Genomic DNA, 16,692 nt, shown 5'->3' with positions numbered 1-16,692 from the left:
CAAACTCAGCATCTCTGCAATTTCACCCATATTCACCAAAAGCTCATTACACAGCTTCCTCTTACGCATTTTCTGCCCTGGGAAGCTACCTATAGTGACTATTATTTGATAGCCCTTCTAGATAGAACGTTCTCCTCCTTTCTGAGCCCCAGGTGGCGTTGGCCTTGTCAGTTCCATCCTCAGCCCCAGTTCTGCCTCTGGAACAGTGCTCAGGGAGTCCCGTTTCCTGGGTTTGAAGCCCAGCTCTGTGACAATCACACTCTGTAACCTTGGGCCTTAGTTTCCTCATCTGTAAAATGCAAACAAGCTCTTGGGAGGAGTGCATCATTAGGCGCCCGGGGCTGCTCACTGTTACCATATTTGGTCGCTCCAGTCTAGCTTCCTCTTCTTCATGTCAGCACCTTTGCTGCTTTACCCGCCTCCCCACCACCTCTCGTGGCTTACAGACCCTTCCTTTTGGATCTCGCTCTTCTGGGTACACTCTGCCTGCAAAGAACTGTCCCAAAAGGCAGACGCCAGAGCTGGACTCTGTAACCCCTGATGTGTCTGACCAAGCCCACTTGTGAGCCGAGCCCACAGTCACTTTCAGATGGGATTCATGGGTCAGCACAAGGCTTCCTGATAAAGCTGTTCATTTTGTAGGTGTTACCTCGAGGGAGCATATGCTGTTGTCCCCAGATCCTCTTTCCTTTCCTTTCTCAAAAGGTGTTGTAGTGATTAAGACAGAAATTGGTGGCAATTAGTGCATTTAGGTGTTTCTAGATTTTACATTATTTCTTCTTTTTTTAATGTTTGTTTATTTTTGAGAGGGACAGAGCACGAGTAGGGGAGGGGCAGAGAGGGAGGGGCAGACACAGAATCCCAAGACTGAGCTGTCAGCACAGAGCCCGACGTGGGGCTCGAACTTGTGAACCACGAGATCATGACCTGAGCCGAAGTCAGACACTTAACCGGCTGAGCCACCCAGGTGCCCCTAGATTATTTCCTCCCAAATCACTATCCATTAAGAGCTTTAACTGTGTGTTATGAGTAACTGTCTCTTTGTATAAAAATGAATGTTGGAAACCAGACAAGCCTGGAGTTCGATTTTGTCCTCCTGACACCATCCTTCCTGTGGGTAGCAGCAGGGCTGAAATTACCTTTTCTCTTTTCTAAAGATAGCTCTCAAACCTTTTATTTTAGTGGTGGAATTCATGGCTCTGATGCTAATGAGAAACCCTGAACATATGAAACAGACGAGGGCATTTCCTCCCTGATAGAAAGATGAGACTTTGGCCCTGTTTTTGTTACTTTTGCTGCAAAAGAGGTCACCTCAGCTTGGAGGGCCCAGCTGGTTGGTTCTGGCTCAGGGCAGTCAGAGGGTGGTTGAAACAGGGGGCAGGGGGCTGAGGCAGCTGGGGACTGGCTGACATCCCTCCCTCCTCATGGGGTCTCCAAGCCTGTCCCTGTGTTCTCACCGCATGGGTTGACTTGAGCTTCCCTACAACGTGGTGGCCCCAGGGCAGGTGTGGTGGCTGAAGATTTCAAGAGAGAACATTCCAGCGAACAATGGGGAGCCTTCAGTGCCATCTGTGATTAACCTCAGGAGTCGCATTGCATCAGTTCTTCCACAGAAACCCACCCAGTTTCAAGGGACACATGGAATGAGGAATTTGCAGCAATCTGGAAAACACGCAACCTTCTTCCCACCCAGTCTCGCCTGACGTAGAACTCTAACACACAGTTGATAAAGTTATTGGGGTAAAGTGCTGGAAAGAGGGCGAGACATAGGATAAGGCAAGAAAGATTCTCTTTTCAAATTGCTGAATGACTCAGCTCTGTGACTTTGCATTTTTGTTCTGTTTTGTTTGGGTTTGGTTTTTTTACTCAAGCATTCAGAAGTTCAATTTGTTCCTCCACAAAAACGGGGATTTGGATATAGCTTCCTTGGCTTCCTGGCCAAGCTGTTGTTGGGAGGATGAGAAGAGGAACCACTTGTGAAAAGATGAGAATATAAAAAGATCTCTGTCAGGATTATTCACAGGGACTTTTCTTACACTGGCTGAAACACAGAAGAGGCAAAGGCCCCCCGCCAACCAATTGACATGAAATGAGAAGGTTAGGTTCAGACCTCAAGAGTTACTTTTAACCCACTTTCCTCTCCTCGACCCCCTCTTTGCCCTCACTTTTTGGTTTGCAAGAGGAGCAAAATAATGGATGAATTCATGCCCTTCTCAGTACTTTGCAGTTTGAGCTGGAAGGAACCTTAGCGACTGGCTAGTTCAATTCCCGTGAGAGAAAACGGCCTGCTACAGCTCACACAGATGCTAGACAAGGCCGGAGGGAGGACCCACATTTGCAGAGCCTACCAGGATCAAGTGACTAAAGCTTTCTGTCCTGACAGGACACAAATATCCTGGCCTAGGTGGCCTGTGGCAGGTCAGGACACGAGGAGGTCAGCTGGCCATGCCGTCCACCCAGCCCCTGGAAAGCCGGAATTGGACTGGCTGGGATCCAGATGCCCATTGTGTGGGGATGGGATGAAATGTTTCCAAAGGAACTGGCTCATTGTTTAGGATGCTAAATGTTTATTTGGTCAAACCAGACTTCAGCTGAAGAAGTTAGTCAAAGGGTCTGAATTTGAAATCCCACAGACTTGGCTTAGAGGGAACGGACAGTGTGGAAGGAAAGAAGAGAGTCTTTTTCGATCAGAAGTTGCGATCAAGATGTTCACTCAGGACCTGGTCCGCATATACCACCTGGTGAGAGGAGGGCTGCGCTCTCACCCAAGCAGGACAGACCCAGGGACTTCCGGTTTTCTGGACGTCCCAAAAGGTTCACCAAATGCCATGGGTTCCATTTCATTGAATGGTTCTTGATTCTGTTACTTAAAAATGTCACTTTTAAGTGAAGTAAAATATTATGAATGCCTGTTTGCCTGCACATTGTTTCTTTTGGCCAGTGAAGTTCTCTTCTTCGACTCCTTGGGGACAGTGGCCACAGCACATAGATCATTGCATCAACCAGGGCACTCGTTGTCACTCAGATCCTTAGGTAACCAGTGCAGTTGTAAGTGATCGGTGAGTCTGTACAGAGTGGTCTGACTCAGAACAGTTCATCTTCGAGACCACTGGGATTCATCTTGCTTTTGCAGGGATTAGTGATTTTGTTAATGTTTCCAAGCAGTTGTGAGAGACACTCCACTGTGGGCATTCCCTACCACCCCTGTGCGTGTTCACGTTCTCTGGACCCAGCGTCTGGCTTGGGCCATCTGCTCGCTACTTGTCATGTGCTTACTGAAGACAAGTATCTGAATTCATTTTCAAATGAACTGGAATTCAAGGGATGTTTGAACGTTTTAGAGATTAGCCAACCAGAGCGTTTCTCCTTGCTAATTTGACATGTCCTTACTGCTCTAAGCTCAAGGTCATATGGGTGCACCATTACATGTACGATAAGAATGAAAACCAAACAGACCTTTAAAGGACTAAAGAAAATACCAGGCATAGGATTAACCAAACGTGAATTATCCTGTACGTTATGAAAGAACAACGGAGCACGTTGTTGGCTTTGAGCTGTACACTGTTAAATGCCGCGAGAAGAGTAGTTTTGCCGTATCTGTTCTCTATAGAACATACCATTTCAACTTGGGAATGTGTTTTCAGCCCCCAGAGCAGAAGTTAACAACGTGGATGACTGCGAAAGCAGTTCATGTATAACCACCACACGTAAGGTCAGACAGCCCTTCCACGAGCACTGCCTGGACGTGGAAAGGAGACCCTGTCCGAGGTTTCAGGATACCTGTTGTGAGTGAGACTTGGGTGGGCAAGGCCTTGGAGCATTAAGTCTCAGAGCTCTACCGCCCTCTCCCCACCCCCCGCCGACCCGGGGAGCCCACATGCACACCAGGTGGTGACCGCTCACGGTAGCTTTACGAAGCAGGCCTTTCTTCCAGCGCCGCTGGGTTGCAATGGGCCACTGGGAGCAGGGCTCGGGAGTGTTCTATATGCTTGCAGGATACTCAGCCCTGCTCACACTGAAGGCATCTCAGTCTGTGTGTCCATCCCAGTCACCCAAAGAACTCTGTCTAGTCCTGTCAATGTTAGTGCCAGATCTTATTTTTTCCTTTAATTGTGTCCAATTCCTTCTAATTTTTTTTTTTTTAGAATTGATTTAGCATTGTGCTCTCTAGTTCGGAGAAGCAATTCTCTTGGATTCATTGTTATTCTGTGGAGACCAATGCCCTACAGCAGGTGGTTCCAGGCTGTTTATAGTAATGGAACCCTTCCTTAAAACAAAACCTGCAGAGCAGCTCAGTGTATAAAATTATAAAAGGGGACTTGGCTTTCTGGTGGCTGGCCCCCAAAGTTCCTCCTTGGCACCTGGGATTCCTGGAGTATAATTTTAAATCCCCTCTTTTCGTTGATGGGGGGAAATCAGGACTGGTAGTCCAGAGTCTCCCGGAGAGTAGTATCATGCTTGCTCTCCTGAGCACCTTTTCAGCATGTTGCTGTCATTCATGGATAAACCGTGTTTCTTGCTCTCTTCCCAGATACAAAGCACTGCGTCAGATGCTGGTGACGTGGAAATGAGTAAGATAGACGTGGCCCCTATCCTCTTGCTGGGGATAACTTTTAGGCTTTCAGGGGCAAAATCTGTCCCAGTGCATAGTCTGTGTGTTCTGGTGATAGGTCATCCCTGTGGGCACTCCCTGGGCGGATGTGTCTTACCCAATCTAGTCAGCCTCTTCATGCAAAGTGTTCCCCTTAGGAAGCCATGAGAAGCCCAGCATGCCAAGAAAATCCCGCTGTGATTCTAAAACAATCCCTGAGAATCCGGGACTGGACACAAAGCATGAGGACTGAGGGGTAAATAGGAGAGTTGGACAGAATGATGGCTGAGGTTCTCTGCGATATGCTCACTTTCCGTTTTCTTTATTTTGCATCCACCCCTCCCTCTCCCCACTTCACTACGCGTCTTTTAACTAGGAGGTGAAGGATAAAAACTCAGCTTATTAATGTAGGTTTTCCTACATTTACAACCACAGCACACAAATATACAAGCACGTCTCTCATTTTGCTAAGTGTATTCTTGGAAACCATAGCAGAAAGCGGAGTGGGGAAAAGCTGATCTTTTCTCTTCAAGCCAGTTGCTGAACATCTTGCAGTTAGCCGCTTGTGCCGCTAGAGGGCGACGGTACTTGGAAGGGAGGGCTGAGAGGGTGGCTATTGAACTAGGCGATACTGATGAAATAGCCACTGGTTATTATGTTTGATTGATCCAAGGCCAGGAAGAGCAGGCGGGAGAGCTAAAATGCTTTAGGCTCAGCTAAGTGAGTGAATTGGTGATATTCTAGGAGAATAAATTTTGGAATTACCCCCATGTCCAGCAATGCAGGACACTTTTTTTCTTATGAGCAAGATTCTGAAGTTACGCAGGGGAAAAAAAAAAAAAAAAAAAAAAAAAAACACGGACAAAAAGTCAGGGGCAGAGCTGTGCTTTTCTTTTAAAAATAGATACATAGAAGCATGTGTTTGTTTATTCCTACTTGGTGTTTTTGTTTTACTTCTAAAACGAGAACAGCTGAAATAATTTCTGAATTGTTCTGGACTTTGGAGCACAGACTCCCAGACAGTCTCTGTGGTCTGGGCCCTCAAAAACCCACCTGACAAGGGCTGAAGCTATTTGAGGCTGTGTGAAGCAGCCCAAGTTTGTTTTCCCCTGCACTTGAAAATGAAAGCCTAGCACGCTCCCAGGACAGAGAACTCTTTTGCAGCTTTTTTTTTTTTTTTTTTTCCAGAGAAAGCCTCGTCTCCATTCTTTCTGCTGCAGTAGTTCTTACTAGGGACCCCTGGACCCCTCTTCTGCCTAGATTGGAGTTGCATTTTCCTATCAAACTCCTTGAAGATGCAAATTGTTAAATAACCCAGGGAGAGGACAGAGGATTCATTTCTAATGACCTGACAGAACCCTCCTTCCCCTCTGAGCCCCAAGGGTTGTTGACTATAATAAGGTTTTAGTCCTCAGATCCTTCATTTGCTAATTTTTGCTGCACAGGACAGCTAACTGCCATTACAATAGTCTTACTCCTCTGACACCCAAAAGTCATCTAAATATATCTATAAATGAAGTTCACATGAACGTCAATTAATGATGTGTTTCTTAATACTAATTGGGCAGCCCAAAATCAATTAGACTTCCCTGCATGGAAGGCTTCTTTAGAAAATGGTAGTGGATGATACTGGGAAGGACATCTTGGCCACAAATGCTTCAACTATAGCTCAAGGGATGGAGATTATCATCAGCAGCCTGCACTAGAAGCAAAGTCTTACTGAAAGCTATCTCTCTTCTAGATTAGATAGAAGAACCGGGGAGGTACAAGGAAACATTTTCTGAGGTTGACTATACTCTGAGTTAGGGGACGGTGTGGACTGGGACTTGGAAAACGCCTCACCGGCCTAACACTGGGAGCACGACCAACTACCGCAGGAGGCACAGTCAACAGCGACTGATGTTTTCTAGCTCTTTCGGGCTCTCTCTGTGGGCTCGTTAGTATTACAGAATTTTGCTACCTTATGCTCACATGTCTCTCTTTGCCTCTGGAAGTCCCTGGCCCGGGGAATTTATGTTCCTTTGCATGTGATTGAGGGGGCGGGGAAGGGGGTTAGGTGTTGTCGCTGACAGTGAGCTGACGCCTTCTACAGATGTTGCTCTTTACTTTTAACCAGGGTATGAAGGAGAAGGTGTTGACTTTCTAACTTACAAGACCATACTCTTAAGTTCTTTGACCCTTGCACATTCTTAACCCTTTGAAATATTTCCCTTGTTTCCACACCTCAGAGCTAGGATCCTAGAGTATAGGGTAATAATTCTCCAGGCTTCTTTTATTCAGACAGGTAAAGGAGTGGGGGTGGGGGTGTTGATGTAATTCCTGGCTCATTTAAACCTAAAGGCCTACCCTTAAGGGAAGAGAAAAGGGGAAAGCGACCGTCCAAGACCTGAACCTTGAAATAACACTGTCCACCAAGTATCCAAGTGTCAGGAAACGTGTCTGTAGGTGATCTAAGCAACCTCTCCCTGAGTCTCCATGAGGAACAGTGTTTGGTTGGGGTTTGTCATAGTTTCTAACCTACTCATGAAATAGTTTCTTTCCCAACAAGTGAATGCCGGTGTCACTCCTTGGAAAGTCTTTCTCTGACTCTACCAGTAGACCATTCATGTTACTATCTGTCCATTGATTGCTAAGCTTTACAGTGAGAAAAAGGACACAATCATTTGGAGGAAATGGGGTATTCTTCTCATTGGAACCTCCAAAGATCATTTGGGTGTGGGGACCACAGTTCAGTTCAGAGATCTGTTGTAACTAAATTTGGAGACGTTACTTTTCAGATTTTAGCAGACACCCTTTTACCTTCCTATTCTGGAATTAGATCCTTCTGACAGGTCTTTGCTTTGTCTTAATGATCAAGGTCTGGTGTGACTAGAGGTCAGAAACATAAGCAAAAAAAAAACATTTAAATATTTTTCAATTGGAAAATTACCCTGAAATATCTTTACTATATTTCCCAGCTGTAAATGATCACAGATGCTTTGAGTCATGCTCCTGATTCCAGGAAGGTGTTTACACAAGTTGAGAAAGTGGAAGGGGCCAGTTGACGCATGCTTTAGTTGATGGCATTGTCTCCTTGGAAGCTCAGGCCCCCTTGCCTTATGCACACGGGGCTGATGGAATGCCGCTGCTGACTCTGTCATAACTATGTCTTCTGAGACGGTATTGCTCCCCTCCTCTCCCCCGCCCCAACACATTTGTAAAGACCCAGCAGCAGCCCTCCGGAGATTACTATTTCACAGACATTCCAAAGGGCTGCTTGCAGATAGCTCAGCCACCATTTTAACCTTGGCATTTCCCTTGAGAGAATAGAGGAGTAGCAGGCCAGGACCTAGAGGAAGGACATGAAAGTGGTAAGGGGCTTCAGGGGGTCTGTGGGGAGATGAGATAGCCCTGTACAATATCGGGTGAGGGGGAAGAATTGATAAACTCCCTGTCCTGGGTTTTGTAGATTCCCCTCCGTTTATCCCTGCATGCCCGTTCGAGTGTTGGCGTGGCTAGAGTCACCCCAAAGGAAATGTTGCAGTAATCAGAGTCACCTGCCTTTATTTTGATCTTGCTTTGCTTTCCTTCCCTTCCTTTCTTTTCCCAAACATTTGTAAATGGAAATAGATAATCAGAGGTTGGATTGGCTAAAGCTGTTGGTTGCCTCTTGCTAAACCAGTGTCTGGGGAAAAGAGGGCAAGAGACCACCTGCTCTAATTAGAAATCCTAGACGTATATTCATTTAACAACTTTGTATTACTCAGTGCGTTGTCTTCGAGTAAACTGTGAAAATAAGTGATTTCTAGTGCTCGGGGCATAGTCTGTGAACTGATGTGTCTGTGTCTCTCATAAATTTTCCATTTGGATGATCAGAGCAGGGCAGAAGTTTTTTGTGGCGCTATTAAGCTACAGGCAACTGTTGTCACTGGCCGACCCTGGGTTGTAGGTGCATGGGAACTTGGTCGAAGCCTTCACGGCGCAGAGAAAAGCTCGTTTCTAGGGCGAAGTCTGCCTCGGCTTTGTCGGGAGCTTCTGCTAATTATTCTTGTGTCAGTGCTTCTGTTTTAATCAAGTTGGCAGAATTTTATCTTATCCAAACAGATACACAGCAAAAGAAAACTAATTTGGGCAATTAGAATTGGTGGTAAATCTGAATTATGTGGAATATGTTCAGAAAGATGATGTGCTACTACCTCTGTGAGTGGAATGGAATTAGAAGTGCTAACTCTTAGCTGCCAGGTAGAGGTTCCCTAGGAACCTTCCATGATAAAACGATAAGCGTAATTTTAATTAGCACATTTGCTAGAGAGTAGATGGGTGCTGTCAGTGTGCTTAAAGATTTGTGTTCTTCAGTTAGTTACACAGTTTTCATGCATTTGAATTGGCCATTCATTGGCCAAACAATGCATTCCTTTATAAAGATAAATTTTCAATTTATTCCCATTTGAGATATTACAGCATTGTGTTTGGACACATGCCACATGGGTGAAGTGCACTGTATACTGAGGCCTTGTCCACCTTAGTGGACACCACAGTGGTTTAGAGCCCTGAAGAACAGCCTGAGGCGGCCTCTGAGAGGCGACTTGGACCGTGCCTGGGAGGCGGGACGGAGGGGGTACCTGGCAGCTTAAGGCAGTGCGTGTTGTGCCCTCTTGCAGTCTTGTGCATCTCTTCTGTCTGTTCAGCACATGTTCAGGTTTAGGCCCAGTCCACACGGTACATAATGAAACACCAACGATAATCTCAAGAGGTGGCATGGCATGTCTTGGAGTTCTCTGAGAACAGAGATGGAGAATGAGCAGTTTATACCCTGGAGGCATGCTGCCTTGTGTTTAGTAGGTGCTCAGAAAGTATCTGCCAAAGATTGATTGGCATTTATGAAATGAAGGTACCAAACTTAGACTTAGCCGGGCAGGGCCTGAAGGCTCTCGGATGCAGGACCGCCCATCCTTAGGAAGCCAGTTTATTTCAGAATAGTTACTTAGTTTTCCTCTGATGTGGCAAACCAAGAATTTGACGCAGAGCAAAGGAACAGTAAAATTCATGTGAATCTGGAAATGCACCTCTTTTCCAGGCATTTATTTGGAGTTTCCTGGCATTGGATTGTTTGTAGGTCAGTATTGCAAGAGAGTGCACATTTTTTACATAATACTGTGGTTGAAAGCAGGGTTTCCTTACCAGCTCACTGATTATTTCACTAAGTAAGGAATTAGTCAGAAGGCAATTGAAAAGTCTTTTGTTTTCATTGTTCATAAGAGACTGCGATGGTTTGCCTGCACTTTACATCATTGGTGGATAGATCTCCCCTGTGGAATTCTTAAAAGAAGGGTCACGAACATGTGTAAACCTCAGCTAGCCTGTATCCAGGATGAAGAGAAGTAATCTATTTGGGTGAGCCTCATCAGTGGTGAACCATCTAATTTATAAGCATGCCTTCTGTGCTAGGTCCAGTAAAGGATTCAGAAAGAGACCTCAGGAGCCACTGGAGGAACCAAGACCACGAAAAAGTGTTGACTTGGATTGTCTGGTGGTACTCACCTACCTCATAATTCAGACAGTCTTAGCTGGGCAGAACCAAAATTACATTAAATACATGGACTGATACGTCTAATTAATCAGTCATTATTATTGACTGGCTGTTACATACAAGGTGTAAGTCCTGCTCTCATGGCCTGAGAAAGTCTCGTTGAAGAAGTAGGGTAGAAAAATAGCACTGAGGCAAATAACCCTGTATGCATTCACAATATATGCCAATGGTATAAGTTTATAGTGCACAGGATATGATTACTCATTCTCTTGGGAGGCTTGAGGACTGCCATGAGTTCACTGGAGAAAGGGTTCTGTAAATGCTGTCTTCACTGGAAGGGACATCACCAAGGAGGAGGAGAATAGGAAGTGTTTGAAATGTGGAGAGGAGGCCCCGGGAGCAGAGTTGCCTAGATGGTTCAGAAGTGACAAAGACCAAGGACGGCTTGCAAGATGAAGTGAAATCAAGTCAAGTAGGAGGCAGTGAGATAGACTGAAATTTGGATCACCACCAGATGGGGAGGTTCTAGTGTGAACTACTCAAACCACGATCCCCAGACTAGCAGTATTGCAGTGGATTGCAGAGATCCAGAATCTTGGGTCCCAGTCTGGACCTACAGACTCAGAATTTGGGGATTTGGGGTCCAGGAATCTGTGTTCTTAAAAAAGCGTCCGTTTGATTCTTCTGTACACTGAAGTTTGAAAAGCACCATTACAGATAGTTTGGGCTTTGTTCCAAATGACAGTGGAGACCCTTTGAAGGCTCTGGAGTAGAGAGGTGGCCTGTTTTTTAGTGAGCTAGCAAACCAGGGCCTTGGGGAGATGGTCTTCAATCTGTACGCTTCTTCAGTATTCTCACTTGTAATTCTCACTCACCTGCTGGTCACCACCTGCACGAGAAAACCTCTCCAAATTGCCAGTCATTTAACTGTGGGAGCTGAAGTCATATAAATGCTCTTTGAAGTGGTTTCTGAAGGCTGAGGGTAGGTCCTGTCTGGGTAGTGATGTGGTGTGCATCTATGGTAGGTTTCTGTAAGTAGGGGTTTTGTTTTAATGCGTGTGTTATGCAAAAACTTAGCTAAGTCACCAATGATAGCAAACACCTTTATGGTGCTTTATAGTTTAAAACGTAGTACAAAGGACTGATTTGAAATGAGTCCATCACTGAGTGAGCCACGTGCCAGCCACCAAATAAAAGGAGGCTTGTGAATGAAAAATTCGAACTAATATTTTCCTTAGCAGTTTTGGTTTTTGTTTTTCTTTTCCAGACCCAAGCACCTATAGTAAAGGCAATCTTTTCTGTGCAGTCACTACTATCAGATCTTGATTTTGATAGTTGGGGAAGCCAACGTCCGTGTTTGTCCAGGCTCACACAACCAATAAGCAGCTGAGTTAGGATTCAAACGCAGGCAATCTGGGTCCAAAGGCTGAGCTCAGACCACTACACCAAGCAGGTGAGAGTGTGGATGGAGAACGATATCAGAACATTAAAAAACACCCACTGACAAGGTACCACAAATAGGATTTGACTATAGTCCAGTCATACCCTATTCCTGTTGAGGTGTGCAAGTTCCTGAGTCTTTTTTTTCCCCTCATTCGTGGCATTAAATGAATCTATTTAGAGAATGGATTTCTACATTTAAAGAAACCAACGTTCTAGCCAAATTAAATTTGTTGCCCCCGCCCCCGGTCTGCATCAGAGCTACAACTCAACCCGAAACTCTCTCTTGCTTTGTCCCTATCACCACCTTTCCCGGTCATTAAGAACAAAAGGTTTGTGAACAGAATAAACCTACGCTGTTTGTGTTCCGCTTTTTGAGTACCTATACCTGTTTAGTACAGACTACCTGGTGTCGATTGGAGTCCGTGCCCATAGATTTTTGAAAGCAACACATGCCGGAATTTAGCACTTTCTTACAATAGCACAACCGTAGCTGAACAATTCCTTTGAGAGGGCCCTGTGCTGTTACACCAAATATTTAGAAGTTTATCTCACCACACCGCCTGGCATTCTGAGTAAACGTGGGCAGTAGTATGGAGATCAAAGAATTTAATAATCAAAAAACCACCTTTCACGCTCTATCTGCCATCAAATGAGAGTATTAGTGAAGTGGTATGGAAATCCTCTTTAGCACGCCTGCAGCCACCAACCATGCCACTTAAGATTTAAAACAATGTGATTGAGCGTTCAGAATCCACAGGATTGAGTTGTATGGGTACGTTAGTGTATTATTTCCAAGTTGCCAGTTTCCCCCAGATTAGCACATTTTCATTTCGGCTTTATTAAAGGAGTCAGAACATGAAAGGGGATTTAGCACAGTGGAGATGTCAACCACGCTTCCTTGCCATCATGGAGTGGCTTATTTGGTTCAAGGCAGCCATGCATGTGAGTCCAACAACGTGACTATGGGACTAAAAGTCAAGCCAAGTGGGATTGATAGAAAGGAAAAGACAGAAATACAATGATGCAGTGAAACCACAGCTCTCTAGCCCCGGGTGGGAACTTCAGGCCCTTGATTTGATTTCGTATGGCCCTACAGTTGCAAAACGCACGACACAACACAGTATCAGCTACACAGTAAGTGCTTTCGTACAGCATTACTGGAATGGCTTGGATGAGCCCAGCATGGTGTTAAGCATTGCAGAGACGCAGCCAGATGCAGGGGACGGGGCTCTGATCACTCCAGGAGACGCCTCCTGTTGTGGAAAGCCATGGTTTTCATGAGAACACACTCTGTCCGTCAGAGTGCTAGAATGGAAGAAGCTGGAAACCTTTGGTTCAGGAATTTACATTCTAGGATCTTGTTACAGATGATCAGCTCTGTCTGCTACCCAGAGCCGGGAGACGTGGGGGGCAGCTTTCCTTTTCTTCACGTTTGGTGCGGATCAACCTGAATATCTCCATCTAAGCAGGTTCCGTATTCTTCCCACAATTGAAGGGAAATATTGATGTACCTTCTCCATTCAGAGTCACCTACCTGGTATTTGCTTATCTTTAAAGCTGGCACAAGAACTTTGCATAATCTTTGGAAAGAAAAGAAAGGTAAGAAAGGAGCTACTTGTAAAGGGAACAATTCAGTTAACTGGTCAGTTGTTTTGTATACACAAGATTGAAAAAAACTTTCCTTGATTGCTTTTCACTGAATAGACTTGGTCACTTTACCATGAATGTGGGTACGTTCTAATCCTCTGAGTGGTGAGCTGGATTTTTCTCTAAATAGAATCAAGTAAGCACAGAAACAAAAACAAAGATAGAGAAACAGAAAAAACAATAGCAACAGCAATAACCTGCTTCAAGGACTGACCTAACCCAGGACCACAGGCTTTATTTGCAGGGTAGTAGGTGCATGAGCTCCCTGGAAATCACACCTCAATATGACCTCTATAGGTGCTGCTTTTTGTGTTGGGCCCAGGAAACGATAAGGTGATGGCTTAGTTTCTGGAATCAGAGCAGCAGCTAAATGAGTTGTTTCAGTCCTGTGTGGGGTCCACCTCTAGCACCAAAACTGAGCATCTTAGCTAGTTCTTCACTCAGCTGCACATGCACCGAGCCTAGACAAGATGCGGTTACATAAGACAGGGATGTCCTGAGCCCCACCTATTGGTGCTTATGACCTAACAAAGACACAGGAAGGCTTATGCATGAGAAACAAGCAGAGTTGGATACAGTCACACACTGGATTGGGAGGAACAGCCTGAGCTCATGGGAAGAACATTGGTAAAGAACAAGACTATGATGTGGACCTTGGCTGGGTTGGGAAAATGGAGTTAGAACAAGAATACTTTTATTCCTATGCTTAAAAACACTTAGAAGGAACATTCCAGAGGTCCTTAACATTGGCTTCAAACAGCCAACAACTGGTGACAATGGGCTCCAATGAACAGGCAGTGTCTTCTTCCTCTTTAAATGATCTCTTGGTATCATCAAAGACAGATTTGGCCTATGTCACCATCTTGCCCAGAATGGGAAGACCAGATTCTGGGTGGGCAGTAGGCATAGCACAGAGCCTAAAACCTCTGCTGGGTGACTGGGCCACTAAGTTGAGCAAACGAGTGAGGGGCAAGGTTCCTGACACCTTGGTGCTTTCCTGGAGTCCAGGTCAACAGCCAAGGAGAGAGGAGAGTCATCAGATGCTACACCACAGGAGTGGCACTTGATGAACAAAACAGCCAATGGGGGAAACCAGGAAGAAGGACCTTGGGTTTTGTGAGGTGCCACTGAGGTACAAGACATTGACGCTCTGATGATGTGGTGAAGTGGAAGAGACTCCGCAAAGCCACACTGCTATCCTTTTCACTGTTCCCCATTGAAACCCTCTTGATTCTATCATTTTCAAAATGGCAACTGGGGCACCTGGTTGGCTCAGTCAGTTAAGCGTCCAACTCTTGATTTCGACTCAGGTTATGATCTCCTTGTTTGTGAGTTCGAGCCCTGCGTCGCACTCTGCGCTGGCAGCATGGAGCCTGCTTGGGATCCTGTCTCCTCTCTCTCTCTATCCCGCCCCTGCTTGTGCTGTCTCTCCCTCTGTCTCTCCCTCCCTCCTTCTCTCTCTCTCTCTCTCTCTCTCTCTCTCTCTCTCAAAAAAACATTAAAATGAGGAGGGGAATTAATGACATGCCATTATTCCCACTTAACTTCAGACACTGCCCTTGTTCATGGCAGGAAGACACTCCAGCAGTCAACATTGTGGACATGTAGCCTGTTTGGGGGCTGTTCCATACGTACTGTCGTGTCATGTCATAGAAGCTTCTTTCTCATAAGATGTTGATGACCGCTGTAAAAGGGAAGTGTTCTCTGATGTATTGAACGCACACCCTTCCTCTTGCCCCTGGCTTTCACACAGTTGAAAGTGCGTGGTGCAGGTTGGCAGTAACTTGAAGTTGTTCTCTGAGCAAAGTGAAGCTCTAGTCAGAGGCAGGAAATGTTTATTTGAACTTTATTGGGTGAGTCAGTTTGCTACAGCTTTAGGTCACTTTAAACTTGGGGCATCCTGTGTATGTCAAATAATCATAGTTTAAGCAATTGGAGACAAACATCAGATGTACCTGAATGAAGCTTAGACCTTCTCAACCGGCAAACTGTCAAGTGGAATTTTTACTATTTGGCCAATTCTGATTAAGGCTTTCCCACATGAAAATAAGCATCTCCCCTTTTACCCAAAGTAGGGTAGACTCTACCCTCGATGGCTTCTAGAAGATCGTTACAAGACACAGCCATGTGAAAACCCACTCTCTATTTCCCATGCTACCATTGCTGTTGGCAGAATCGGTTATTGTGATAGGCATTCAGTTGAGATAAATCTGAATTTGAGGAAATATCACAACAAGGTCATTACACTCAAGTAAGGCCTTTGAACGATGGGAGACGAAAGGAAGAGAAGGCCTATGAGAAGAAGGACTGAGAATGTGTGAAAATAATTTTTTGTAGACAACATTATTTAAGTGATAATTATTTTTGTTATTGCATCGGGACGCTGACATCACTAATCCTAATTCTTATTCACACGAGACTCTTCTCTATTAATTGAGAGTTGAGTCTCCAGTGAGAAAAAGGATGTTTCCTGTGATGATGGCTTGCTTTCTTTGTGGGGGAAATACAATTGTTGGGGCACCTGGGTGGCTCAGTCAGTTAAGCGTCTGACTTCAGCTCAGGTCATGATCTCATGGTTCATGAGTTTGAGCCCCGCGTCAGGCTCTGTGCTGACAGCTCAGAGCCTGGAACCTGCTTCAGATTCTGTGTCTTCCTCTCTCTGCCCCTCCCCCACTCTCACTCTGTCTCTCTTTCTCAAAAACATTAAAAAAATAAAAAACAAATTAAAAATTGTTTTGGTTAAGTTTCCCAGAGTGATTGGATTTTTCCTTTGGTTCTACCAAGGAGGTGTAGTAGAGAGGAGGAAGGATGGCTTGTTATTCTTGTTCAAAGATAATGAAGTATTTAGGACAGTGGCAATAGGGAACAGTGGGAATAACTTCAGGCTGCCTTTTACCACTCCATCTTGAAGTCTGCTTCCAGAATAGCTTTGCATAAAATCAGCTTTCTTTATGCCATTTCACAACTCAGAAATATTTCTAGGGTTCTTTGGTTTCTCCCTGTGTCTTCAGAACCACTTCCTCCCTGTACCACCCCCACCACCCAATCTGTCTTCCTACCCACATCCAGAGTTTATGCCATTTCCTAGATAGCAAGTTTTTTCCACCTGCTTGCTCCCAACCTCCCCATCCCCACATGCAGTGTCCCTTTCTGTTTCCCTCTGTCCTCGAGGGCTGTTCCTTTCACTTGCCAGGACTTCTCCTCCACCCGCCCCCCCTCCTGACTCTAATTCAGATTTGTGTCATCCAAATTCCTATAGAAATGGCCACTTCGACCAGGACCAGTGATATTATGGAAAATAAAATATAAAAAGGATTTTCCCATGACTGTTTCCTATAATGATCATAAGTGCTAAGGCCTGGATGACAGATGATTACTCTCTATGGTGGCTAGAAAGTAATGACCCAGATACATAGCTTTCAGGATCTGATTCGTACATAACAATAGAACATTTTGTGTTGCTTTTTGTGGTTTCCCGTGTTCAGTTTCTAGTTCTTTGAAA

General features: G+C 45.2%; 1 protein-coding gene and 2 long non-coding RNA genes across 5 annotated transcripts in view; 2 read left to right on the top strand and 1 right to left on the bottom strand.

Annotated features, from left to right (window-relative positions):
* The window catches only part of PRKCE (protein kinase C epsilon), a 502,434-nt gene that overhangs the window by 393,866 nt on the left and 91,876 nt on the right, over positions 1 to 16,692 (top strand). The window lies entirely within an intron of this gene.
* LOC131485153 (uncharacterized) lies at positions 12,583 to 13,511 on the bottom strand. Its single transcript, XR_009248663.1, has 2 exons — positions 13,405 to 13,511; positions 12,583 to 13,123 (listed from the first exon to the last, which is right to left on the bottom strand). It is a non-coding gene; the product is annotated as an uncharacterized LOC131485153 (long non-coding RNA).
* On the top strand, positions 13,119 to 14,482 carry LOC131485151 (uncharacterized). The gene is made up of 2 exons (XR_009248661.1): positions 13,119 to 13,817; positions 14,199 to 14,482. It is a non-coding gene; the product is annotated as an uncharacterized LOC131485151 (long non-coding RNA).

This window comes from Neofelis nebulosa, chromosome 9, assembly GCF_028018385.1.
Source record: "Neofelis nebulosa isolate mNeoNeb1 chromosome 9, mNeoNeb1.pri, whole genome shotgun sequence".
Taxonomy (NCBI): domain Eukaryota; kingdom Metazoa; phylum Chordata; class Mammalia; order Carnivora; family Felidae; genus Neofelis; species Neofelis nebulosa.
This window is presented reverse-complemented; position numbering and strand designations above follow the sequence as displayed.